At 31.0% G+C, this 26,323-nt stretch overlaps 1 pseudogene; it reads left to right on the top strand.

Moving 5' to 3' along the window:
* Positions 1-282: 282 nt before the first annotated feature.
* LOC112422681 (UDP-glucose 6-dehydrogenase 1-like) lies at positions 283-20,932 on the top strand (annotated as a pseudogene).
* Positions 20,933-26,323: the final 5,391 nt, after the last annotated feature.

Here is a 26,323-nt window from a genome sequence, read left to right as displayed (position 1 = left end):
CAATTTGGGGAGACACTTCTTGATCAGAAAAATACCACTTTTCCACCAACACAAAAGCTCTTTCTTTCTTCCCAATTTTTCTTCCTGGGTTACATCTCCCGTGTTTATCAAATTCAAGTTGTTCTGTCAGTCATGATGTAATGGTTTTTGTTGTTGTTGTTGAAACTACAATGTTGTCATGATTGATGCGGCATTGGCTGCATTTGATTTTGATTCTTCACAATAATTATAATCACTACTAATACATTTGAACAACATCGTCGATAGGTTAGAAAAGGAAAAATGGTGAGTATTTGCTGCATTGGTGCTAGATATGTCGAGGGCCAACATTGGCTGTCATTGCATTAAAGTATCCATCCATTGAAATAGCCGTCATCGACGAAATCACTATCTATAAGCCAGGTTTTGATAATGTAGTATAACAATGTCGCGGCACAAACATTTTCTTCCACACTGATGTTGAAAAACATGACTATGAATCTGAAAGTGTTGTATCCCTCAGCACACTGACTATAACTTGCGCTCTTGGAGAGCGCGACTCAGATGATCGCTGCTGATGTCTCAAAAACCCACAAAATTGTTGTATATAAACCAACTTTTCTTGTCAATACTACTGAAGCTATATAGAAAAGGTTCAAGATCTGTCAAATCCTGAATTCCTTGCTGATGGAACTGCAACTAAAGACCTTCTCAATCCAGACTGAGTTCTCACTGGAGTCAGGGAAACTCAGTGATAAAGTGCGTTTGATTATATTCGATTCACAAACTATAAGGATCAAATACAAAGGGATTTGTGGATGAATCAATTAGCCAAGTATTTTTTTTTGCAAATTGAGTTTTGACACCTCACTGTTCTATTTGAAATATAAAAGGTTCCGGCCATCGGACATTTAAGTTGCGGTTGATATGATGCACTTTTCTTGGGGGCAGGTAAGGCAGTTGTTGCTTTTGAAGTTGCGGCTTGCGGCATAGCCATGGCTGGTGGAGGCTGCAAAGCTTCTTTTTTTTCCTTCTTATCTTGAGGTCATAATCTGATTGCTTTAGTCGCAGTTCCACACTATCTCTTGAATCCACAAGTCTAATCATTTTAAGAGTTATACTATCAGAGTAAACTTTTTACTACTGTCAAACAATCGCAAGTCACGACCAATCATATATGTGATTTTTAAGATAATTATATATAAAGTCAAATATTTGCAATGATCCAACATTATAATTGATTAACTGTGTAAAAAATCTTCACATGGAGTGTATATCTAATATGATACTTTGATATACCGTTGATTAGGTTGAGATTGTAGCGGCATTGATTAAGTAAACTTTGTTAAGATTAATCAATAAATGGTCTACTCATTGTCACATAATTACCAATAACCGATTGACTAAGAGACTTTTGCCTGTTAATTCATGCAAATTTAAACCAGATGTCACAACATACTAGCAAAATTAGCTTAAAGATAATGGGTAGCGTTAATTTGTGCCCTTATGGCATATGTTAAGAAACCTAAAAGAAGAAATATTTTTTAAAATTTTGTGCATTCAATTTATTAAAAAGTTAAATATTAAATATAATACACACATTCCAATAAAAAATTCTCAAAAGGGTCTTATAATTAGGGACGGAGGGAGTATAAGCAAAAATTCACTTTTTAGATACATTCAATTAATGATGCATAGACCACATACATCATTAATTGAATGTATCTAAAAAATGATTTTTTGCTTATATTACTGACCGAAGGGTGTAAATAACTTTTTTTTTTGTCTTGTCAAGTAGTCTAGTGGTTAGAATTCACTTTTTTCAAGGTGAATAAGTGAGGTGTCTGAGGTTTAAACCCCGACCCCTGCATATAACAATGCATGTCCCTGCCAACTGAGTTATACTCATGGGGACACTAATTATTATTACTCATGTTGACCAAAAAAAGTGAAAATCATGTCTATGAAGCTGGCATCGTGTTTGTGTCTGTCAACACAATGACGAAAACTTGTGGCCTTAGAGCTGATAAAGCTGCAGATTGACTTATTTGGAGAGCGCGGCTCGGATAATGGTTGAAATTTCCAAGTCCAACAGTATTGTGGTAGAGATTAGAGAAATCAACTCTTCCTGTCAAAACTGCTGAAACTATAGAGAAAAAAATCTCGACCTAAAAGCCCAAACACGTTGCATTTCTTTCCACAGATGAAAATTGAAATCCAAAGAAACCTCGACCTAAAAAGGACAGAAAAAAAGAGGGTCTTGGTCAAAGAAGTATTTAACTTTTTTTGGATAATATTCATCACATTTCCATGACAATTTACACATCAAGACTCTTTTTGGCAATATCAACTTTTGTGCTTATAGTGAATAACTATAATTTTTTATTTATTTAAGAAATAACGATAACTTTTTGTTTGCCAGTAAATAACTTATAACTTATTTTATGTGTGAATCAAGTATCATCTGCATGCAACTGCATAGACTAATCTCTCGAACTGAGTAGCATCATAATGGATGACAAAACTCTCTCTCTCAAGAGATTTAACATTATTGCATTCTTAGCGGTGGATTGGAACTCATAACCTCTAGTTAAGCTGAAAAAGATCCTTTACGATCTCATCCAAATAACTTCTAACATATAAACGTATAAATGGCTTGTTTGGTGATGTTCATTTCCTCACCAACATATATTATTTTTTCACTAGCTTATACCATTTTTTATACGGTAGTTCAAGTTGCATTTGAGCTTATACTCAATCATTTTTTATCTCAATTTTATCCCTATTATTCTAACTAAAATATATTTTTACTGTTTAGAATTTAAAATGAAATAAAAATATTAATATTGGAGGCATACAAAAGATGTACGAGCATCATTATAGTGTCATGTTAAGAGTTGAATCATTCATCGTGTGTTTGAATAATGGAATGGTACTTTTACACTTTTTCAAAAAAACTAATTACTACCAAAAAAATTCCCTAAAAGTAAAAAAAACAAATAATTACTTTTTTTAAGGAAAAAAAATTAATAGATATTAGCAAATCCTTATCCCTTAAAAAGAGATGAATCCTTTTTTGAGAGAATGAGGGAATTGCTAGTGACTAGTAGTCTTTTAACATTAAAATTAGAATGCCCTACGTTTTTCTATTCTTTGATATTGTCTTGAGCGCTTTATTTATAACGGTAGCTTATCTTTGTATGCTTCTCAAACTTCCGATGTGGGACAGTCATATCACTTTCTTTTTTAAAAGTATAGTAAATACGTAATAGAATGAAGCTAACTAAGAGTTGAGATCTCCATTTATTTCAAAACTATGTTTGTGTTTAGAAGAAAATATTATGATTGATAAAGTTACTTTTTATTGATGATATTAACCTTTTTTTTTTGTCATTTTTTTTGTTATTTTTTAACTAAATTATATTTATTCATAACGTATCAATAATATATTAGAACATATAATAAACAATAATAGTGTAGTCAATATGTATATTGTCACCATTTTTTTTTTGAAAGATGTATATTGTCACCATGTTGATAATGCTTTGAGAATTGTAATTTAGCTTGTATCCAGACTCGTACCACGCACAAAAAAGAATTAAGAATTAAGTGACTATGAGTCATCTTATAGACCTGGAAGTTTTTCACCTAATTGTTATTAATGATTGCATGTGTTATATATATATATCGAGTAAGATGCTTTTTTTGTTGTAACTGTTTTATGATTCTAGAAAAAGAGGAGCAAATTATTGAAGAGTTTTAAACAAAGGTCTACGACGTGATCCGAGCCGTGACATAACGGTTTTTTATGTTGCTAAAACTATACAACGATTTTTTATGACCATCATCTGAGCTGTGAAACTACAATGCGATCATAATTGAGGCGGCATCGGCCACATTTGATCACAACTCTCAGAATAATAAGGATTAGACCAAAACTTCACTGTGATTGTTATTTAAAACGATCAAAATAGCATTCATTGCATACTTGTATAGTTGTATTCACTGTTGTCAAAATCCCATTTTTAAATCCTAAAATTGGATTTTGCGACTTTATTCACCTTCAACGACTCAAATCCGTAGCAGAATCCCATAATAGGCAAAATACTAGTAAAATCGCTTCAAAATCGCACAAAATCGTGAGATTCATACAAGATCGCATGATTTTAAAGGGTTTTGGAGGATTTTGTGCATTTTTTTAGTCATTTATGTATAAACATTTTATGGACTTTAAACCGAGTAATTTATGACTATACAATTTATAACATATATTTTGCATATTTTTTGTTTTGGTAAAATACATCGATTTTGATTGCGATTTTACGATTTCTTATCCCGATTCTACAAAAGTAGTTGAGTAAAATCCTTTGATTTTGATTGTGATTTTTCGATTTCGCTCTTTACTTTCGACGTAAAGCAAAATCCCGATTTTAAAAACCTTGACCGATGTAACCAATTCCAATAATCTGTAGGCAAGATTGGAACTATGTATCTTCACGATTCAACCATCTATACCCAGACTTTGTTGTATAGATACCTGAGGTACAATGACTCCAACAGGAGAGCCTTGGTTTCTGAAATTTACGTTTGAACATCAGCGGCAGCATGGTGTAAACATTTTGCAGATTACCTACCTCCTGCGTTAGAAATAACATATTTGATTTGAAGATCAATATCTTGAATATGTACAAATGGTACAAGATGGTATAAAGGATCCTTTAGCAACCAAGGTTCGTACCATACACCGGTGGTGCCTGCCATTCCCAAACTTGAAACGGAATCCATCCTTCATCATTCGCAAGGAAAAAATTAGACCGTTGAAGATACTTAATTTGCTAAGAGAATTTGAGACCATAGGTGGTTAGTACTTAGTAGGCATAAGTAAATCCCACACCAATTTACCAAGTAATGCAAAGTCTGTCTTTCCAAGATGCTAGCTTATTAATGACAAAACTGCATACAAGTGAAATTAACTTTTAATATTAAAATGAGGCTTAATGATATGTGGCTTAAAACATCACTTTATTTATTTTTAGTCAAAATTTGAGGCTTAATGCTTGATTCAATTGTATTATACTTTGCAATTTCCCATAGTAGTAAATTATGGGAAAGTAGGAGAGGCACTGTGTTTTTGTGTTTCTTTGCACTGCCTTAGTTATTTTGCACTAATCTTCAATCTTATTGATAAAATATTACTCTAACAAAAACGAAAAATTTTGAAAACAAAAATAAAATTGGTTTTTATTTGGTCTATTAAGGGGGTAAATCAAAACAAAAATATTTTACAGGGGTGAATCAAAATAAAAATTTTATAAGGGTGAAAACCGAAAATGAACTATATTACAGGGGTAAAGACCTATTAACCTTATATATTATAACTTTTGTTTTGCTTCTCTTTATTGCTCCTCCCTTTTAGTTGAAATATTTTTTTTAGGAAAAAAAAACTAATAGATATTAGCAAATCCTTATCCCTTTACAAAGAGAAGAATCTCTTTTTAAAGAAGATGATGAAATTGCTAATGCCCAGTAATCTTTTAAACATCAGAATTAAATTAAATGTCCTACATTTATATATTTTTTGATATAGTCTTGAGTGCTTTATTTATAAGGGTAGGTTATCTCTGTATGCTTCTCAAACGTCCGATGTGGGACAACTGTATCAATTTCTTTTTTTAAAAGTAAAGTAAATACGTAATAGAATGAAACTAACTAAGAGTTGAGATCTCCATTTATTTCAATACTATGTTTTTGTTTTTTACAAAGGTAATCAAAACAAACAAAAAATAGCAACAAGTGAAAAGAAAACTAAAGCCTAGGGAATAAAATTCACATCGAATCCATCCTGAGGAGAGGAAGGAGGTCGACCAATGGAGAAGGATGGATGACAAAAAAATCATCTACAGAAGCTCCTAATTTTGCGTTGAAGTCAACACTTTGGTTTCCTTATCTGAGTGTATGATGGACAAAATAGTTTTGGGGAGCCAGAAGGTCTTTGATGTCGTGAACAAGAACAACGTAGATGTGGTACTGCAGCGTGTGACCCAAGATGTGATTGATTGAGAGAAGGGAGTCTGAGTAGCAAACCAACTCTTCAATACCCATGTCGATAGCTGTATGGTGGCCGCGTTGAATAGCTTGCAATATGTCATTTGAATGAGGGATGAAACCTGAAAATCCTGTGAGATACATGTCTACACTATTGCGAAGTACACCACCAAAACTTGCTCGGATTGGAACCCGGTTGCAGCTCCCATCAACATTGAGTATGGAACAAATATGATTGTTGTTATTCGATTTAATTAGGCAATTTGTACAAGCAGCACTTCTCTCGTGTTGAAAGCTCAAGGTGATGGATTCAGCAGAACTAAAATATTAGAATTAAGACGAAAAAGTGAGCAAGTCTTGTTGTTAAGGCACATCAAATTACGATGTCTCCAAACCCACCAGAGGCCAACAAGGAAGATATAGCACCGAGGTCCCTTAGTGCCATTTCTGATCCATTCTTTAGCGCAAGTAGGAGAGAAAAACTCGGGGGTTGAGAATTTGAGACCGGTCGTGCCATTCCCAAACTTGAAACGGAATCCATCCTTCATCATTTGAAAGGCTTTAACAATAGCATTCCAAACAGGTGAGCCCTTGCCATTTCTCGCAAGGAAAAATTAGACCCCCGAAGATACTTAATTTGCTGAGAGAATTTGAGACCATAGGTGGTTAGTAGGCATAAGTAAATTCCACACCAATTTACCAAGTAATGCAATGTTTTGTTTCCTAACAACTCTCACTCCAAGACCTCCATTCTTCTTAGCTTTAGTAATTTTATCCCAACCAACCATGTTCATACCTTTGTTTGTGGATCATTTTCATATAAAACTATGAACCGTTTTGTTTAGATGATCGATCACACATATATAATGAGCAAGCTAATGGATTTGCATCTTGTAAGCAGGAATCGAAGTCAAAACAGAATTAACGAGAATAACACGACTTGGTTTATTTAAAAGTCTACATTTCCAAGATGCTAGCTTATTAATGAGAAAACCGCATACAAGTGAAATTAACTTAAAAATAATATTAAAATGGTTAGTTTTTTCTCAACAAAAAAAAAAAACGTAATAACAGTTAGTTTAGACTTCTTTAAAATCTCAAAGCTTTCTATATTTAGAAAATAACTACACAATATTAAAATGTCTTCATCACTTTAAAAAATGAACTAACTCATCTTTTTTAAAACGATGCAGACCATTTTAATACCGAGTAAAATTTTCTTTGCATGAATGAATGGGATAGCTATACCTTTATTTATAATGGAAGTTCACGTCTCAACTTTTCAAACGTCCCGATGTGGGCCAATATATAACTTTATATGTTTGACAAAGCACATGAACATATTTTTTAAGGAAGCACATGTTCTTTGTTTTTTAAACGTAAAGTACCAATAGAATGAAGTTTAACACAGTTGTGATACAAGAAGACGCAGGTTATTGATATGTTCTTTCAATTATATATATAGGGTTTTTCTATCATAGGGTTTGCTAGGATACACCCATTAGTTTCTATTAAGGTGTGTTTTAGTAAAGATATAACTAAAAAGTTGTTAAATACACCTTAAGATGAATGTTGCTAAAACACACCTTCTAAAAAATAAGTGGGTGTATGTTAGCAACTCCTATAGGCATTTACTAGGAATAGGATACACCCACTTATTTTTTAGAATGTGTGTTTTAGCAAGTTATAACTAAAAAATACTTAGATACACCTTAAGGTGTAGCTTGCTAAAACACTCCCACATAAAAACTAGTGGGTGTGTTCTAGCAAATCCTATATATATATATATAACTACACAGTATTGACTCGATAACTCTTTAAACATGAAGAGGTATGCTATTTGAACATTTTTTTTTGTTTAATTTTTTTAGACTTAATTGTAGTTCTGGTCCCCTTATTTTCATCATTTTGCGAAATTGGTCCCCCTATTTTAAAAGTTGACAATTTTGGTCCATCTATCAAATATTTTGTTTAAAATATTGTGATATGATATGTTTTAAATGAAGTTTTCAAATGAATTTTGTTACAATTTTATTGTTGATCTTTTTCCATCTACATGTCATATTTCACGACATTTAAAATTCATCACATCACATTTTTATAGTTCAAAAATATGATAGAGGGGCTAAAACCGTTGAATTTGAAAATAAAGGGATCAATTAAGCAAAATAGTGAAAATAAAGGGGACTAAAACTACAATTAAACTTTTTTTTACCACCGTAGCAAATACAAGAAGGAAATGGTGTGTTCCATCAATCCAACAAGAAACTTTAGTCACTTGATTGAGACAAATTTAAATAAGATAAATTACATGCAAAACAAGCATTAAGAAAATAAATTACATGCAAATTAGCATTAAGATAATATTAAGCTTTTTTTTTATTATTTTGCAAAAACCTAATATAATTTGTTGTTATTTTAGTCTTTTTCAAAATTTAAGCTTTCAATTATTAATTACTATTTTAAAAAGAAATACACAGCAAGGCTTTGCTGATTGGGAAAAAAAGAATCGACTCATTTTTTTTTTTACCCAAAAAGAAAAACCTTACATAGTATTATGAGGCAAACTTCTCATAATGGTAGTTTTTGCCTCTTCAATCTTCTCAAATGTCCGATGTGGGACAAGCTATCTCTTTTACAAAGCCCCGCATGTAGCTAACAGTTTTTTTTTCTTTTTTAAATGCAAAGTAAATACTTAATAGAATGAAGTTAACAGTTATTACTTATCACTACTAATCATAATAATTTGTGGGAATGTGGTTTTCTAAAAGAAATATCAACTGAGTTTTTTTATTGTTATTAGCAAATTCTATAGCAGCAGCAGCATGCATTGGCAGAGGCCTGATCGTTGAAAATATGCAATGTTGACGCTAGTTCTCATCGATCCAAGAACATCAGTAGTTAAGGGCATAAGGCTGTTTTATCCATGAACCGCGACTGCGGTTCTGATGCGGTTCTGATGGTGATTTATTATAGTTCTATCAGTTTAGATGCATCACGAATTAGTGGTTCATGATTTGGGTCCTTAGCTGAGGGTTGCAGAATGTGACATTTGAATGTGAATCTAAAATTCTAGTTGATGTAACACACACTTGTTCACCCTCTATGACATGGCCACTAGCTCACGATCTAAAGAGGAAACAATCTCATTATTTATTTATTTTTTTGAAAAAATTAAATTAGCTTACCAAAATTGACATCAGAGAGAATCGAATCTGACATTGAGGAAGAACACATTCTCGGATCCCAAGTCAATATCACCAAACAAATTCAATAGAGTTGAGATATGACTTATTTATTTTACTACTTATGCAAGCTATCTCTCTAATCTTTCCTTCATATCATCATTTCTAAGTCAGAGATTAAATATTTCTCCGTGCAGGAAAAAATAAAAAACCCATTTTCACACATTGTGTATTTTATTTATAATGGTGAATTTAAAAATAGTATATGTGCTTTATTTACTTTTTTCAGGAAGCAATTTGTGAAGAATCATACAAAATCGCATATCAGCAAAACTAAACTAGTTATAATTTTTATTCAAATTAATTAATTGTCATAAACAAAAACCAGAATAACTAAAAAATATTTTGGGCTTTTATCTACAGTACCCAGATGCCTTTTTTTAATGCCAAAAAGCACCGCCACTCTTTTAAAAAACAAACAAAAAACCAATAGACATTTAAAATTATTTATCCATTCAAATAAATGAACCCATTGTTGAATGGAGAAAAAAATTCAAACGACTATGAGCCTTTGATGCACTAACAATGAATTGCAACATATACTTCTTGGCAGAGTGTTGTAGGCTTTATTTATAATGGCAGTTTACATCTCTATGTTTTTCAAACTTTCGATGTGGGACAAACTATGGTTCTATAAATATGTAGTGGCTATAGGTCAGCTTGTGGTCATGGAAGGAAGCTTATCACCAAGTCATCATCAATGATTGCATGTGTTATATAGATCTCAATTCTTCTATGATCTTTGTTGCTCTCGTTAATTGTTTTGTGATTCTAGAAGAAAATGAGCGAATAATTGAGGGGTTTTAAATAAAGGTTTGTGACTGCGTGATATAACGATTTTTGATTTAGTTGAAATCATCATGTGATTGCAGACAAGGCAGCATCGGCTGCATTTTGATCGCCTTTCTCCACAATATTAAGAATCAAAACCTAACCAAAACTTCACTCTGTGTTATTTAAAACTATCATGATCAACTTCCTATCTATGAGCCCGATCTTGATGAATGATGATGTAGTAAAGCAATGTCGCAGAAAGAACCTTTTCTTCAGCATTGATGTCAAAAAACATGTTATACAGCTGACATAGTGTTTGTATCTGTCAATACACCAACAAAAACTTGCGCCTCAATGTTGGAAAAGTGGCAGATTTGACGTATTGGGAAAGTGCAACTCAGATGATTGCCGATGTGTTCAAGCCATTCAAGACATTTTGTATCTTCCTTCCAAAGATCGGAACCTAAAGATGCCAAATGAGGAGAAAGGGACCATACACTAGATAGAGCATTCAATGATATATTTTAGCATGAATACAATCTACTTTGTTGTCTAAATATCTCATTTGTCTGATAACTCTCATCTGCATATCATTATATTAAGAATAAAACCATCATTATGAGTGAAAATGAAAAAACTATTTTAGACTTTTTCAAATATTAAAGCTTTACATTAATTTAAAAAAAAAACTACATTGTATGGAAATGTCATCCACTTCAGAAAAGAGAATTGACTAACTTTTTCAAGTGAATGCAAAATACATAGAGAGTAATCTTTTCTTACATCAATGAGAATGTCTCATACATTTCTATATTTATAATAAAGTTTACATCTCTAAGCTTCTCATACGTCCAACGTGTGACAAGCTATCGGTCTATATATGTTTGACATCAGTTTGTTTTCTAAACTTAAAGTAGTAAATAAATAATAACAACTACATCTACTACTAATATAATATTATCAAATTTTTAACATGTTGGAATGTGGTTTCGTAAAGAAATATGGATTGAGCTTTTTTTTATTGTTGTTAGCAAATAATACATCTTGATTTTGATGTTTTTATGGTTGTAATTGTTTTGTGATTCTAGATGAAGATGAACAAACTATTGAAGGGTTGTTGATACGACCCAATTTGAGTAGGGATCACACTCCAGAATTTAGAGGGAGAAACTAGAGAAAAGAGAAAGAAAATTCATTATATTTTTCATTGATTCTAATAATGAGGCATACAATGCTTATATAGACTTATGCATACTCATAATAAGATAAGTGCACCCTAACATACTCAATATTATCCCCTAATAAGATACTCCTTTTAGATCCTTCTAGATTAAGGTGAGTCATAATAACTTCTAGAACTTACTGAGTCACCACATTCGTAGTCATTATTCTAAATATCTATCAGTTGTAAACAAAGGTTTGTGACCGCAGTCTCAGCCGTGTTATAACGGTTTTCGATGTTGTTGAAACTACAGGGCAGTCACGATTAAGGCGACATTGGCTGCATTTGATAACGATCCTCATTCCTCCACAATATTAAGGATCAAAACTTCACTCAGGAAAATTTGTCCATTTTGGTTATCAAACCTTCCAAACTTAAATTTGCTTGAAAATTGCTATTTGCACGCACAATCTAGACACAAATACAACACTTAGGGGGTAGTGTTCTCCATATTTATAAGGTGAAGAGTACGTTTTTTCATTTGCCCAAATTTTTAATTTTTGAATTTTATTGAATGTACTGCAATTCAATACTGATTAGCTGTTATGAATTTACATGATCATGATCTACTAATATTTTTTTTATTTTCTATATATTAACATGTTACAATTAGAGATTGGTGATTGTTTGGGAAATTGGTACATGAAAAAAGAAAGGCCTGCACTAACTTTGTTGTCTAATCTCCAATCTTATTGATAGAACATAAATCCAACAAGTTTTTAAATTACCATCAATTTCCAAAAATGAGAAAAGAATGATAGGATATTAGTAAGTACTCCATGAAGTTTTAATGTTAACTCAATGTACATGAGCCCTTTGATTCATTGTGGGGTGAAGTTTAATATGGGAAAGAAAAGTTCTTTCTTATGATGGGAAAGTTCAACCACAACCATAGATATAATAATTTTTATGTGGATGGTTAGGATCAATTACCTGCTAATGACTATTACTTTTTGTTGTGTATTGTGCATCAAAAACGTGGACCCCATGAGGTTGATTTAATAACATATTTTCATTTGTTTGATTTATTGATTTTTATTTATTTATTAAATCATGGGCATTTGTAATTTGTTTTGGGCTTGTTATTTTATTTATTTATTAAATGAATTAGAGAAGGAATTAATCAATTTTTAAAATTTGATTAAAAACATTATTAGGTAAAAAAAAAATTGACAAAATTATCACGTTAAATTTTAACAGTTCGGCAGTAGGCTCAAGCAGAATTGTTAGCAATATACCTTTTTTTTTTTTGCTTTTGCACGGGTTTCCGATCCATCAAAAGTGAATGACTAATCTGACTCACGCGTAAAGTGTAACGCTCCTATTTCATAAATACACACACTTGTACTTATACTTATCCTTTAAAATATGTTCGCAGGCACTCGTTGACATTTCTTATTTTTTTTATGCTATTACGGTGGGTGATATTTTTGCACAACCCTTTAGTTATAGATTAGACATTGTATCACAAAGTTTCACAACATTTAACGACGATAAATAATTTTCAATTTTTTTCACATTAATATCAATCAAAATATAAGATTTTTTTTTTTTTTTGCAGAAGTTGAACCAAATTTTAAAAGAAAGACATCAATTTTGTTACAATAAAAATTGTGTAGTCTTTTTTTAACCGTACTTAATTACTATTAGAATTATTATGACTTTAAGAATAATAAAGGGGGTCCTTAAAAAAAAAAATACTATAAAGGGGTATGTAATTAATTTTGAATTGACTATATATTCTTTTTCTATTTCTTACAAAAAAAAACGACTATATTTTGTTAACTTATCACCACCAAAAAACTAATCACTCCTTATATTTTGATCTTGGATTTTCTCTTTATTTTTGTTAACAAACAATTATTGGAATTATTTTGAATTAAAGCGTAATAATGAGCAGGCATTTACCTACCATATTCTGGCGTATAGCTATTCTCTTTCCATGTTCAGAAAATTGGTCAGAGCTTACACTATTATCTGAAGGACAGAACTCAGAAGGTATAGTAAGCTAGAAAAAACTATTAAAAAATGAAAAGTAGATTTTTTTGTTGCCACGTGTCCTTCAAAATGAAATTTTCCCATCATGGAAAACAAGTTTACTGCCCCAGACTAAACGGCACCTCATTGTGGCTGGGTGTTCTGTTTTGAAGCCCTTTGAAATTGATTGGATCTTGTGTGATCAATGGCTGAATAAATCTCAAGTTGTTTTCAATTAATACGCCAAAGCAAGGTTAGCATGCTTGGGTTGAATGAATATCCAAGTCTCACAGCTTAGCTTACCCCAACTCGGAGTTAGTGTCGGAAACCCCAGGGATGTCACTATAAGTTAGTTTAGACTTATTCAAAATCTCAAAGCTTTCTATATTTAAGAGAATAACTACACAATATTAGAATATCTTCATCGCTTTAAAAAAAAAATTGACTAATTTTTTTAAAACAAGGGAGATAATTCTAATACCAATAAAATTTTCATGCATGAAAAACAGGATAGCTACACCTTTATTTATAATGGTAGTTCACCTCTTTAAACTTTTCAAATGTCCGATGTGGGACAATATATAACTTTATATGTTTGACAAAGCACATGTGCTTTGTTTTTTAAACGTAAAAGTACTAATAGAATGAAGTTTAATTAACACAGTTGTGATACAAGAAGACGCAGACTATTGATATGTCGTGATTTGGGATGCTTATGAAGATTGGTTTCATTGTTTATTCGATTGGTATGCCACTTGATCCATGGCTTAATGATATGTGGCTTAAAACATCACTTTATTTTTTTAAGTCAAAATTTGAGGCTTAATGCTTGATTCAATTGTATTATACTTTGTAATTTCCCATAGTAGTTGTTATATATTAATGTAAATTATAGGAAAGTAGGAGAGACACTATGAGCATTTGTGTTTCTTTGCACTGCCTTAGTTATTTTACCGAGAAAAAAATGGTGTTATTCCTACATGAAAAAAGAAAGGCCTGCACTAACTTTGTTTATATTCACATATGTCTAGTGTCTAATCTTCAATCTTATCGATACAATATTACTCTAACAAGTTTTTAAAGTTTGATAGGATATTACTAAGTACTCCATGAAATTTTAATGTCAATTCAATATGCAACAAATATGTGTTAACGTTCAGCAAAAGCGGGACGAGTTGAAATCTTCCCAGGACCGTCGTGACACATTGGCATTTGGAAGAGGCCTGATCCAAGGTCGTTGAAATACAATGTTGATGCGAGTTTTCATCAATCCAATCATTCCTTCATTTCCCTCTTGAAGTGTGAAAAGTAGACACACCATTTCCTCATATTTTGTCAAATTTTGAATCTTTCGACTTGGTATTGTGTTAACTGCTCAATCATTCATTGTAACTTCTAATAATTGAATCATCCTTTAATATGTTACTGACTGAGTGTAGTTAGTTCTTGTTGATTAATGGTTTGATTCTGAATCGTGTAAAAGTTTGTAGATGTTCAATTGTTTTTTGTTTCTTGTCTACTAAGTTGTTTATTTTTTATTTTTTATTCAATGTTGTTGGGTGTTCTCTTTTGAAGCCCTTTGAAATTGATTGGATCTTGTGTGATCAATGGGCTGAATAAATCTCAAGTTATTTTCAATTAATTTTGGATTCCAATTGCATATAGTCACTAATTCCCACATTCTTGCCATCAATATTTTCATTGTTGTTTTATCAAGATATAATTATTTGGGTGAAATTTTATCTAGATATAATGGCGCAGAAAACAAACAAAGTTTGATTATTTTTTTTAATTATAACTTATTGAGGTTGAAATACATACCCTATGATCTTAATCCAACAATCAATAATTTGTTGATTGCGGCATATTTCCAAGGCATATCTTATTGATCGAGTCCATTTAGTAGTTGTTGATTAATTGGTTTGGTTCTGATTTGTATCAAGGTTTCTAGATCTTCGATCATTTTATGTTTCTTGTATAATAAGTTGCCCAATTTTTTATCTTTGATTATTCTATTTTTTAGTCCTTTGGAGTATATTGGATTTTGTGTGATTAGTGGTTTAATAAATCTTCAGTTGTTTTGATTCTCTAGTTAATGTTGAATAAAATGGTTGACAGTTAATAAATCTTCAATTGTTATGATTTTAAGAAGAGGGTACTATCTTTTGATACAGTTTTGTATTTAATTACATGTTACTATCACAGATTAATAAATGTTACTATCACACATAACGTAGATTTACAAAAATATATCGTAAGCAATTTCATGTATTATTAGTTAGGATAAAAACTTTCATGTATTATTGCATATCTTATTGATTGAGTCAATTTAGTTGATTTGATTCTGATTTGTATAAATTTGATTTGGATCACTTGCAACCAACTTCTTACAGCAACAAAATATGTATATGGTGTGTGTATACATTGTGTATTTTATATAAAATATGACTGAATATCTGATTTTAAAAGTTAATATTACAATGCTTTATTTAAGTTTTTAAGGAATTTCCAAATTTTTGAAGAATTCACACAAAATTGCATATCAGCAAAATTCCCAAATATTATTACAATGAAGGCAAACACTTATAAACCATTGAAAAATTAATATATGTTGAATATTAAACTAGTTTAATTTTCATTTAACGTCTTCTCCATTTTCATTTGGAGAGATCTAGACACAAAATCAATGCACAAAAAACGTTGATAATTAATAATGATAAACACATTTAATCCATTTGTATTTTTTTAGGACATTATCTATTTGTTTTAAATAAATAAAGAGGATTTTTACTCAATTAATTTATGTTTTTCTCAAAAATATCTCCAAACATAATTAATTTGCATTCGTTTTCAAAATCTCCAAATATAATTAAATTAAAATAAATTACATTTAAAAACTTTGAAGAACAAACACAAATTTTAGCTTGGAGATTATCACAGCAGAGAGTGCTCCAAAGTTGTTCCTAACTTCAGTCGTTGTTCGCACTTTATTTATAATAAACTTCAAAAGTTTCTACATATGTTTCCGATGTGGGACTACCAATATTTCTACATATGTTTTACAAACCACATATATCCTTTGTTGTGACTTGATGGAATGTGCATTGGTCTTAAAAAAGTATTACTCACTGATACACTTCAACACCATTGTGAATATATAGGTTAGGAAAGGTTGCTGCTGGATATGTACGTTGTGCGTTGCAAATGTGAAAATAGAGCTTATTTACCAAACTAGTTTACTTGGTAATTCTTATTTATTTCCCATGTCCTAGGGGGTCCAACAATGACAGACATTGCATTGAAGTGTCCATCCACTGAAGTAGCAGTCGTCGATATCTTGTAATTGAGCATTGCACTGTGGAACAACCATCAACTTCCCATCTACGAGCCTGGTCTTGATGATGTAGCAAAGCAATTTCGTGGCAAGAACTTTTCTTCAGCTATGATGTTAAAAAATATGTCTACGAAGCTGACATAGTGTTTGTATCTGTTGATACACTGACAAAAACTCGCGGTCTCAGGGCTGGAAAAGTAGTAGATTTGACGTATTGGGAGAGTGCGACTCGGGTGATTGCCGATGTGTCTTAGTCCGAAAAATTGTTGTAGAGAAATCAACTATTCCTGTAAAAACTGCAGAAGCTATAGATAAAATTATGACACAATGCAAAGGGAATTCAGATTCTGTGAAATCCTGAATTTCTTGCTGAAGAAACTGCAATTCAAGACCTTTTCAATCTAGACAGAGTTCTCATTGGAGGCAGAGTAACCTGACTAACTTCAGCAGGCTTAAAAGTGATTCAAACCAAAGTTTATGAAATGATTTTGCCTAAAATGTGATGGTGGAAAATTGACTAACATGTTGATATATGTACTCTTTTCACTTTCTCAATTCATAGAACTGCAAGGACATGGGAAATAAATAAGAATCAAGTAAACTAGTTTGGTAAACAAGCTTTATTTTCATGGGATTATATTCAAAATTATGAGCTATAATGACTAAAGATATAATAGTTTTACAAAGATTTCCTTTTACATAGATTCAAATTCAATGAAGTCACTAACAATTGTAAGACCAAAGTATATCACAGTGACTTATATGTAAGGAAGTCCACTTGCTAGCAATGCTTCTGCCTTCTTTTTCCAAATCAAGACTCCCTCAAATAGAGTCAAACATTCACATTGATGTCTCAATAGCTTCCATGGCTGAATTCAAAAATAGGAACCACAACAAATATAAATCAACATAGACAATGAAAACAACAATAACAAAGAATACAGAATGTGGGACAAATCATATTCAGAATGATAAATGAGGTGTCATGTTCTACGCTTAATTTATAAGCTTCTCAAATGCAGAATGTGGGACAAGCGACCGCTCTTTGTATGTTTGTCAAATTCACGCACATGAACAAGATAACATTAATAATGCAGAATGTATGTTTATAAACTCCATTTCATTTTGGGTTAATTATTTACAACTCCTTAACATTCCATCAATCCAAAGATAACATTAATAATTCATTTTGTACCGCAAATGCATAGTGGGAGAGTCACTTTTAGTGTCCGACTGAAGATGAAGTCCTAACGCAAGATATGATGTTGATATTGAAGGTGGAGGTTGAGAGAGAAAGAGAGAAGGAGGGTTGAAGTAAGGAAGAAAAAGAAAATTTAACATATAATTTTTTTTTCTTCATCTTTTAATACTTTTAATTTAATTAAATTTCATCTCAGACAAGCGACAATGATCCATATTTTTTTGTTACATCAGTAAACCAATCAAAATTAATGAATATTACAATGGAGGCAAACACTTTGCTAACCCAATCAATATTAATCCTTAAAAAAAACCAATCAATATTAATGTATGTAGACTAAATAAACTTTTTATTGTCAATGCATAACAAATGTAAAGTCTAGGAATCATGGACAACACCAAAAAAAAAAAATTACTTTTCAACTACAACCACTAATTATTTTTTATTTCAAATAGAGTACCTATTAATGTATTAAAAATTCAAAAATAACAATTCTTAAAATAGAATTAAACTAGTTTTATTTATGTTTTTCCAAATAAAAACTCTCAAAACATAATTAATTATAATTTAAATTACATTTGCAAGAGTTTTTACTGGAAAAACATAAATTATTTTTGACTTTTGTCAAAAACTAACTAAAATAAACTAAGGTGGAAAATATATACCGGAAAGTGCTCCCGCAAGCAATATTGACCAACCGTTACTATCTCCCAATAGTTGTGCACACTTATTTACCTGTAGTATAATATAGTTTACATCTATAAGTTTCCAAAGCTTCCCATGTGGGACTACATATCCTCTCCATTTGCTACAATAAATGAAAATATCTATTATTGTAGTTTTGATTTATAAATGTTCAATTAATGTCATATATTCTAGTAGGTGGCTTTTAATTTGAGAAAGGAGACTTCTTTTCCATTATGGGAAAGTATTTTTTTGACCATTAGATCAAATATAGACCATAATATTATTATAGACACTCACCACAATATTTTATTCACTCTCCTCCATATCTCTCTCACTCACCACTCACCTGAGTCACCTCCCATATGAGACAAAAAATCAAACTTGAAAATATTCATCTTCTTTGTTCGTCCTTGCAAATGGGTTAAGTAACCCGGATTTTGACCCGATTCGATCACTATCTACATGCAGCCGTTTACTTAGAATTGTGGAATACAAGATCGGTAGATATCAATTTAAGGAAGCCCTCAATCAATTTCAAGAAAAACACAAATAATTATCCCCTAATCACAATTCTTATGAGTTTGCTGGGTTACCCAAAAATTGAAACAACAAACACTTGATCAAAATCAATTAAACCCACTATTCCACACAACAGTGATGGAAATCGTGTCTTTATGAAAGTCTTTGCATAACAGAGGCCTCTTCTCCTTTTCTCGTTCATCAGACATGCGTTTTTCTTTGTTAAATAAAATCAAGGTGGAACCGTTAAAACCAATTTGCTATTGGTTATGCTTTTGATCCAAATCTGGCCAAATGATAATTGCTATTTACTTTTGATGATTTTTACCAACCTTTTTGGCAACATAGAAAACAAACTATAAAAGGGGAAATTGTGAGAAAAATGCAACATTGAAATTTTTTTCTTCTCTTTTCAAGAACTGTGTTTATTATTAATTGATAGGGAATCAGCGATGAGGATCACGTTCAGCAACTTGAAGTTCTTGACCAATAGGAATCAGGTGAGATGGTGGTGGGAAAAGGAGGAACATGAGTGATTAGATTTAATATTGAGATTCTATAATAAAGATGTGTTCTACACTTGATCCAATGGTCAGAAAAAGCTTTCCCGTGGTGGGAAATAACTAGTCTTTCCCAAATTAAATGCCACCATTCTAGAAACACCTGCATATATTAATTTTTTTTTTGTGGTGGCCGGAGTTTGAACCTCGAACCTTACATATATTATGCATTGTCTCTACCAATTGAACTAAGTTCACGAAACAATTTATTTAAATACAACTATATAAGAGATTTTTTGTTATGAAATTAGTAATATTTTGATTCATACTCTCTCTCTCTCATATATTAAAAAAATGCTATTTTTTGAGAAGCTGCTGTTAACATCTTCTCATTTGAAACTGTTTTTAGATTTTTATTAAATTCTATTTTTTTTAAATCGTAACAAACAGATGCAATACTAAAAGTGATTTTATTTTTTTGTTTACAAAATAGTGAGTTTTTTATTAAAAAAAAAAATATAACAAACGTGCTCTACGTAATAGATATACAATGGTCAATAAATGATCAACATAGTCACATAATTCATGGATGACCTACCATCCATTAATGCAAATTTGTGAATAATTCACATGAAATTGAATATCAGCAAATCTAGTTTAAACGTTAATATTAACTAGTTATTAATTTTTTAAAAAAATGAATTAATTATTATAAAAAATAAAAATGACATTAACTAGTTAAAATTTGCTGTTTTGACCACCGTTTTATTGGATTTTAACCTTCTTATTTCAGGAATAGTTCAATTAAGATTTTGAAAGAATTTAAGTCTTTTAAGTTATTTTAGGCTTTTTCCTCAAATAAATTATTTCGTGCTTTTTCCAAAATGAATTTGCTTTAAATTATTATTTTTATTAACAAAAAAAAAATAGATATTCAGTTCTTTTATGCCTCCAAAAAATTGAAAAGTGACAAAAGAATAGAATGACTAATAGTCTTTTTCTTCATGTTGAAATTGAAATGCATCACGCAATTTTGGAAGTCATTACATGCCCTGGCACGCTTTATTATTTATAATGGTGGTCTACTCTCTATGCTTCTGAAACATCCGATGTGGGACAACCTATCGCTCTACATATGTTTCACAAAGCAAAGTGTAAATACTAATAGATTGAAATTCTAAATAAAGATTTGTGCTGCAATATAACAGCTTTTGGTGTTGCTGAAATCTTTGGTCAGCTGAACATTCTAAGTTAGCAGTTAATACTTTCTTAGCCCAAAATATTTCATCTGTCAATGCAGTTGTTAACCAAGTTTCTTAGGCTGTTGGTATTGATACAAGAATCGGACCAAATTTCTTCAGTGCAAGTGTTGGTTTTGGCGATTCTTGCTTCGAAGAAGATATATTGAACTTGGTTTACATTTGTGAGTGTATGCCTGCTATGCATTAAAACATTACTTTTTTTATTTTGAAGTCAAAAGTTGAGGCTTAAAGATGGATTCAGTTTTATTAATATGTTTTATTCTCACAATTCTACTTGATGTTTGAGTTTCCTTGTAATGCAATTCAATACAGTTTCGTTGTAATGTTTAAAAGACTGTCTCTTTTTGTATTTAATTGACATGTTAATTTTCAGTTTCATGATAAATACTACTTTCTGTTGCAAGGAACTAGATTTCCATACATAGATACACAAGGCAAAATATGAGAACTAAGACTAAATTAACTCCGTAGCATGAATTGAGCTCTTTTTTGTTAGGAAATTATGTGTGTGAGTAAAAAAACAAACTATGATTGTTAAAAGATATTTTTATCCACAATTTTCCGGACTAAAACTTCAAAGTGACTATTGTTTAAACACCTAGATAGGTTAGAAAAGAAAAAACGGTGAAGATTTGTTGCATTAGTGCTGGATATGTTGCCGGTTCAACGATGGCAGCCATTGCATTAAAATTTACATCAACTGATGTAACGGTCGTTGATATCACAAAATCGCGCATTGTAGCATGGTACAACGATCAAATTCCTATCTATCAGCCAGGTTTTGATGGTTTAGTAAAGCAATGTCGCATCAAAAACCTCTTCTTCGGCACCAATGTTTAAAAACATGGACATTGTGTTTATATCAGTCAACACAACGACGAAAACTAGTGGTCTCGGAGTTGGAAAAGCCGGAGATTTGACGTATTGGGATAGTGCGGCTTGAATGATCACCGATGTCTCAAGTCCGACAAAATTGTTGTAGAGAAATCAACTCTTCTTGTCAAAACTGCTGAACCTTTTTCTTCAGCACTGATGTTCTAGAATGCAAGTATCGTTTTTGGTGGTTTTTGCTTCCAAAAGGATATATTGAACCTGGTTTACATTTGTGAGTGTCATGTTTTACCAGAAGTTTCTGAATATTGGAAACAAAAGATGCAGATGGTATTTGTATTTTAACTGATTTCGGGGAATGGAAAGAAAAGCTGTCGCGCAATTGGTGTCCCTATTGTACTTGATTCGTACATTAGTGTGTAGAAATATGGAAGGAGGCGGTAATGAAGGCCGAGCACTTTTCGAGCTGATGCTGTTACTGAATCCCAAATATAAAGTTCTTGCCTGATGGAAACTGCATCCCTATCATTTCATGCTTTTAAAAGAGTATAAAACTTAGGTACTGTGCTATAGAAACTGTTCCTACTGTTCTCAACGTAAAGATAGTTTAACTGTCACCAACAATTTTGGATGGAAGTGAAAAACTTTCTTTATGTGAGAGGAAAAGTAAGAAGAGTTGTCTAAGTATAGTCCTTTAAATAAAGGCCTATGGCACGATCTGGATCGCAACATTAAGATAGTTTAGGATTTTGCGACTGCAATTGCGGCTCTATCACCGTGATTTTCAGAAGATATATGATAATAGGAGAAAATCAGCATTCAATTGAAGCTTAAAACATTAGTTTCATTGTTCATTCAATTTGTAAACCACTTCCTTCATGGCTTAAAACATTACTTCTTTTCTTAAGTCAAAATTTGAGGCTTCAAGTTTGATTCAAATGAGTCTAACTTATGGAAAATTTGGAGGCAAAGAAATAAATAAAGAGGGTCTTGGTCAAAAAAGTATTTGGCTTATTTGGATAATATTCATCACATTCCCAATTCATCACATTCCCAAGTCAATTTACACACTAAAACTCTTCTTTTGGATAGATCAAATTTTGAGCTTATAGTGAATAATAACTTGTAACTTGTGAGTGAATGGAAAATTGAAGGATTAGATGGTATGAGGTGGAATGGGTTTTATTGTACTACCTCCGTCTCTAATTATAGGAGCTTTTTGCAAAAATTAAGAAGATTAAGAAAGTTGGTTGCAATATTAAATTTGTATGTAATTACTATTGTTTTTATAATTTTATCCTTAAGAGAGAGTTAATTTATGTTTTCAACATAATATTTATTGTTGATTGAAGAAAAAATGCAAAATAAATAAGGGTATGTTGGTAAAGAAATAATTAATGTATTTGGAAATACCTTAAGGGTCTTATAATTAATAGAATGTTGGTAAAGAAAAAATAGATTCTGAAAAATAAAATAAAAATCCTAAAAAAAATATTTTGAAATTAAAGTTTTTTATTTTTCTAAGAAAATAAAATTCTGGAAAATAAGGTTTTTGAAATAATTTTTGAAATAAATTCTGGAAAATAAGTGAAGAACAATTTTATCTGAATTTTTTTTATATTTTTTCAATTTTTTTAATTTCTGAAAATTAATTTTCAGAATTTTTAAATTGTTGGAAGATAGTGTGAAGAAAAATCTAAGTGTTTTCTTCACTTAATCACTAAATAAATTTTTTACTTTTCAACTACAACCATTGATTATTCCAAATAAAGTTTCTATAAATGTATCAAAAAATATCACAATTAACAAAATAAACTAATCCAAAAAATTAGAACTAAACTAGTTTTATTTATGGTTTTCTTGAAGTAAAACCCCAATCATAATTCATTAATTATTAACTAATTTAAAATTAGTTAACTAATTTAAAATTAGTTAACTAATTTGCCTTACATTTGGGTATAAACTTCAACAAAAACATAAATTATTTTTGACTCAGTCAAAAATTAACTCAATAAATTAAAGTATATGAAAAAGATTAATCATTTCCCACCATAAAAAATTAAATTCAAAGATTAGATTAAATATTTTTCACTTAATCTAATCATTAAATTCAACTTTTCCTTATAATGAAAAAAAATTAACTTTTCCCATATAAACACACACCATAAATTAACCCAATCAGATAATACTGGGTAGAGGAGTATCACTCCAAAGAGTGCTCCAGTTACTATCCGCTCAATAGCTGTGCGTGTTTATTTATAATATAGTTGACCTCTATAAGATCAAAAGCTTTCGATGTGGGACTACCAATTGTTCCGCAAAGCACGCATAGGTGTTGGATATGTAGGTTGTGACTTGAGATTGAGATGATGCAATTTTTTTGGGGCATGTAAGGCAGCTGCTGCTTTTGAAGGTGGTCCTGGAAGGGGCACAAGCAGCTGCCGATGGCGGGGGTCGCGACGATGGAAGTATTGGATAATACAATGGTGGTGCTGATTGCAGGCTGCAAAGCTTCATTTTCTTCTTATCACGAGTTCATAATCAGATTGCTTATTTTCCAAAAGTCTAGCCACGGAGATATAATAATAAATAACAAGTTTAATTTTGATACACCATCAAAGCAAACTTTTATTCGGCTAAACAATCACAAGTCACAAAACATCGTTAATTACGCAAGAACTTCATATACGTTTCTTCTTTTCAGATTCATTGTTCAATCTACATTGTTTCCTCTTCAATATTCATTGTTATGTACATTTGTAACAGAGAAGAGATGAGATGATATTTTAGAGGGGAAAGATTGGGACTTTAAATTTAGTTGATTGTGTCCTTTTTATAGATTAGTGTAAATTATGACAAAGTTGGAGGCACTCGTTTTTGTGTTTATTTGTACATGATAAAAGAAGGGCCTATACTTTTTTTTTAGAAGAGAGTCTCTTTATTTTCTTATTTTGTTTTATATATTTTATTAACAATTAGAGATTGGTGACTGTTTGAGGAATTTCTACATGAAAAAAAAGAAGGGCCTACACTAACATGTACTTTGACACATAATTAAGATTATAAACTTTGTAGCCACTAATATGTTCATGAAGGTGAGCACAGTGTGATATTAATTTGAATGCTATGAATTGGGTCCTTAGCTTGGATTTGCACAATGTGACATTTGAATGTGATTCTAAAATTCTAGTTGATGCAAAAAGTGTTCGATATCTCCTTCACTAAAGAGGCAAAAGTTCTAACAACAAAACTAGTATTACTAATAAAATGAAGTTCTTTCTTTGTTATAAAGCGAGAATGGATTTAACAACTTGTATTACTAATAAAAATAATTATTATAATATATAACATTAGCAATTTTTGTGACTTGTTGGAAACTCATTTTAACATAAATGTATGGAGAATAAACCATTTTATATTTAACTCATGTTTAACTGAACTCAAATTTACAAAATTCAATCATTCAAAATCAATTTTTGTTTGGTTATTCAATGACAAAAATTTACTTTGAATGAAATGATCTTGTAAAATTGATTATTGCTAAAATATAGTTTTTTTTCTTAGTTTTTTTTTTTAAGAGAAGATTCAGTATTTGACTATCCGACCGAAAGACCAATCCATTGTCCATTAGTTGGTGGTTCAATTAAAGCTAGAGTTAGCAAAGTCTTGTATGAACTTACCCAGCAAATGAATGGTTTGCACTTGAAAGATTTGAACCTAAGACCTAAAGATGAACACATTCTTAGGTTCCAAAATCTACACACCCAAACCAACCTCTAATGCATCAACAAATATGAGACTTATAATCTATCGAAGAGACAAAAGTTCAAAATTCTAACTTCTAGTTAGAATAACTCAAGAAACAATTAGACTTATAATGTGTATTTTAATAAGTAGTTTTAAGAGTTGTGTTATTTGAACAACTATTTACATGATAACTTTTGAGACAATCAAAATTTTACAAAGAAAATGAGGCATTGACACAAAAATCAAAGCAATAGAGAGAAAATTGTCACAAAAGTTGTCAAAAAATGATTGTTCAAAGAGGAGTGTTATTTGAACAACCATATTTTACAAAGAAAAAAGTGGTATTGGCACGAAAACCATATAACAATAGAGAGATAAAGTAAAAAATAATGTGAGTATGAGAGAGAAAGTTGTTGCAAAAGTTATCACTAAATGGATGTTCAAATATCATTTCTCTAATTTTAAATTGAAAAAAAAAATTGAACTAATAAATTGATTACACGATTTTCAATATAATACTTACTATATTTGCTTCCTTAATCAATGCCACATTTTAAAAAAGTCTTTTAATAATTATTGATTGATATGTATTTTTATGTGTATGCATCCAAATAATGTGCCAAAACACTTTGTTATTGTGACTATGGAGGAAGCCTTCCTCCATAAACGAAAGCATCTTTCCACCAAACATCACCTCTACCAAAGAAAGTTTGTCTAAGCTTTATTTATAATGGTAGTTATCTCTCTAAGCTTCTCAAACTTCCGATGTGTGACAAGTTACCCTTCTCTTAAGTCTTTACTACACAAATGAACATCTCACTCTATATGATCTTTCCCTTTGTTACCCTTCTCTATGTGTCTGCATATCACTTTGGTTTTTAAACGTAAAGTAAATACTCATAGAATGAAGTAACTTTTTTTTGTCATAAATCAACAGAGAATGAAGTTAAGAAATAATTATTATTTTTTGGAGCTGGATATATTAATTGGTGGTCCAGCA

Source organism: Medicago truncatula, chromosome 6 (assembly GCF_003473485.1).
Source record: "Medicago truncatula cultivar Jemalong A17 chromosome 6, MtrunA17r5.0-ANR, whole genome shotgun sequence".
Taxonomy (NCBI): Eukaryota; Viridiplantae; Streptophyta; class Magnoliopsida; order Fabales; family Fabaceae; genus Medicago; species Medicago truncatula.
This window is presented reverse-complemented; position numbering and strand designations above follow the sequence as displayed.